Below are 3,593 nucleotides of genomic sequence, written 5' to 3'. Positions count from 1 at the left end.
AGACGGGGTTTCACCGTGTTAGCCAGGATGTTCTCGATCTCCTGACCTCGTGATCCGCCCGTCTCGGCCTCCCAAAGTGCTGGGATTACAGGCTTGAGCCACCACGCCCGGCCTAGAGAGAGAGGTGTTGTGCTGTTTTAGGTAAACTTTCATGTCACTGATGATGAAGTAGAGCATCCAAGAGTGACTCTGCCCACCCAAGAAACACCCTGAGCGTGTCCCATCTCCTGGCAGCTCAGCACCCTTTCTGCTCCACCCCAGGGTCTACGTGGTCATCCCTGGGCCACCACCTTTTTCTTGATCATAAAGTTTTTTGGTGGCTCTTGCATTTCTGAGACTCCAACAGAAAACAGCAGATTGAGATCAGGGTAATTCAAGGAGGGTTATTTACAAGAGGATGGGGGGTCAGGAACCGCCAGACACTACGGTGACCTGGGATAGCAGAAAAAAAACGCTGTGACCGGCCGGGCGTGGTGGCTCAAGCCTGTAATCCTAGCACTTTGAGAGACCGAGGTGGGCGAATTGCCTGAGCTCAGGAGTTTGAGACCAGCCTGGCCATCATGGTGAAACCCCGTCTCTACTAAAAAAATAAAATTACCCAGGCTTGGCGGCGTGTGCCTCTAGTCCCAGCTACTCAGGAGGCTGAGGCAGGAGACTTGCTTGAACCTGGGAGGTGGAGCTTGCAGTGAGCTGAGATCGTGCCACTGCACTCTAGCCTGGGCAACAGAGCAAGACTCCATCTCAAAAAAAAAAAAAAAAGAGCTTTGACTGCCCGTAAGCCCAAACCAGTAGGGAAGGACCAGACACCAGAATCTAGAATGAGAGAGAGGAGCCTTGGGAAGCTGTGACCTATGTCAAGGAACACTCTAGGCAGGGTGACCTCACGGGGAGGGAGTCAGGGGAAGATATGGTTGATCTCGAATCCCTTTCTCGCTCCCTCCAACCCAACCCCCTGTTGGTGTCTTCCTTCCATTAGCCAAATCTCACTGGAAGACAGAGGCAGGGAGTCCGTTGATGTGGCCCATACAGGGCAGCTCCCCAGGGCACTGAGCAGGGTAGAGAAGGGTGGGGGAAATCAGAGGATGAAATCTGCACAGTCTGGTGATGACCTCTCCCAGGTTATACTGGCCAGTGGCTGCTGAGAGATTGGAGCACCTGGAGCCGGAATAAAACTACCGCAGGGCTTGTCTTAGTCCATTTGCTATTGCTACAACTGAATACCTGATGCTGGGTAATTTTTAAAGGGAACGGCCGGGCGAGGTGGCTCACACCTGTAATCCCAGCACTTTGGGAGGCTGAGGCGAGTGGATCACAAAGTCAGGAGATTGAGACCATCCTGGCTAACACAGTGAAACCCCATCTCTACTAAAAATACAAAAAATTAGCTGGGTGTGGTGGCGGGTGCCTGTAGCCCTAGCTACTTGGGAGGCTGAGGCAGGAGAATGGTGTGAACCCAGGAGGCGGAGCTTGCAGCAAGCCCGGATTGCGCCACTGTACTCCAGCCTGGGCGACAGAGCAAGACTCCATGGAAAGAAGGGAGGGAGGAAGGGAGGAAGGGAGGAAGGGAAGGAAAGGAAAGAAAACAATTTATTTCTTACAGTTCTAGAGGCTGGGAAGTCCAAGGCTGTGGGGTGGCGTCTTGTGAGGACCTTCTTGCTAGTGGGGACTCCTCTCTGCAGAGTCCCAAGGAGGCACAGGGCATCCCATGGTGAGGGGGCTGAGCATCCTATCTCAAGTCTCTCTTCTTCTTCTTATAAGGCCACCAATCCCACTCCCATAATAACCCATTAATCCATTAATTAATGAATGGATTACTCTGTTTGAGAGGACAGAGCCCGAATGACCCAATCAGCTCTTAAAGGCCCCACCTCTCAATACTGCTGCATTGGGGATAAATTTCAACATGAGTGTCAGCGAAGGCAAACATTCAAACCATAGCAGAGCTTCTTAGTCTTTGGGGGAATCAAGGAGAATTTGATGAAATCCATCGACTCCTCTTCCTGGAAACAGGTACATCCACACTCCTTTAGTTCCAAGTGGCAGAAACACCACTCAAACAGCTTTATGCTAAAAAGGGAATTTACTGGCCCACAGAGTGGGTGTCAGGTAAGGCTAGATCCAGGGTCACAAGTAATGCTGCCAGGGCTCTGGCTGCATCTGCTGTTCTGTTTGTCTTCACGAACTTCATTCTGCACATAGGTGCTGGGCACATGGCGGACAGGTGTCTACGGCAGCTTGATCTTAGCTCCCCAAGTTGAGGTGCCATAAAATAAACCCATCCAGGAAGACCTCGTAAAAGTTCCAAGGAAGGCTCTGATGGGCCAGGCTCGAGCCATATGCCCTTCCCTGACCAACCTCTGTGTTCCCATGGATACTGTCCCATGACTGGCCTCGGTGATGCTTGGTGAATCACAGCCCTACTTCCCCTCAGGGCGGGTTGGAAGCTTTCCAAACCAATACACACTATAGTGACCGCAGCCCTCCCCTGAGACACACAACAGCACAGGGACCACAGGCCACCACTCAACCCTTTTCTTTGCAGGTAGAGAAACGGAGCCACAGATCAAGGTCAGCCAGTGAGTGAGAAGCAAAGTCTGGAGCTGAGGCAAGTTCTTCAAATTCCTCATCCAAGGCTTTCTCCTGGAAAGCCCAAAGCTTATTAAATCCTTAAGGGGCATTATCAACGGGACGTGCTTTGAGTTTCCTTAATCCTGCAAGAGGATTAGGAGAATTCAGCCAAGATAATCTCCTTCAGGGACAAATCAGCCGCCTCTCACCAACCCGTGCTCTTAGCGGGCTGGGACCAGCCCCCTCAAGGAGCCTCGACCTTGGAACCCATCCCCACCTCATCAGGCTCACAGCCCATAATTATAACAACCACAGCCATGTTCAGACAGCCCAGGAAGGCTTCCAAGGGGACTGGTGTTTTCAGAAGACAAAACAGCACAAACAAAGATATATAGTCTGAGGCTGGGTGCAGTGGCTCTTACCTGTAATCCCAGCACTTTGGAAGGCTGAGGCAGGAGGATCACTTGAGCTCTGGAATTTTTAGACTGGGCTGTGCGACATAGTGAGACCCTGTCTCTACAAAAAAATTTTTTTAATTGTGTAGCTGGGACTACAGGCATGGTGGCATGCTCCTGTAGTCCCAGCTACTCAGGGAGGCTGAAGCAGGAGAATCACTTGAACCCACAAGTCTGAGGTTGCAGTGAACTATGATTGCGCCACTGCAGTCCAGCCAGGGCAACAGAGCAAGAGCTTGTCTCTAAAAAGAAGAAGATACAGAGGCTGGAACTTGAGGTCAGTCCCACCCCTAAATATACAGGGCCTGGGATGAGGGCCAAATGATGAAAGGGTCACACATCATAGTTAAGAGTTATAAATCAAGCGGAAAAACTGCTAGGCAAATACGTTCTGTCTCATACCTTTCTTTTTTTAATTTCTTTTTTTTTTTTTTTTTTTTTTTTTTTTTTTTTTTTTTTTTGTTTTTGAGATGGAGTTTCACCGTGTTAGCCAGGATGGTCTCCATCTCCTGACCTCGTGATCTGCCCACCTCGGCCTCCCAAAGTGCTGGGATTACAGGCATGAGCCAC

The sequence above is a fragment of the Colobus angolensis genome, unplaced genomic scaffold, assembly GCF_000951035.1.
Source record: "Colobus angolensis palliatus isolate OR3802 unplaced genomic scaffold, Cang.pa_1.0 Scaffold563, whole genome shotgun sequence".
NCBI classification, from domain to species: domain Eukaryota; kingdom Metazoa; phylum Chordata; class Mammalia; order Primates; family Cercopithecidae; genus Colobus; species Colobus angolensis.
The sequence above is the reverse complement of the archived record's forward strand: the minus strand, read 5'-3'. Positions refer to the sequence as shown.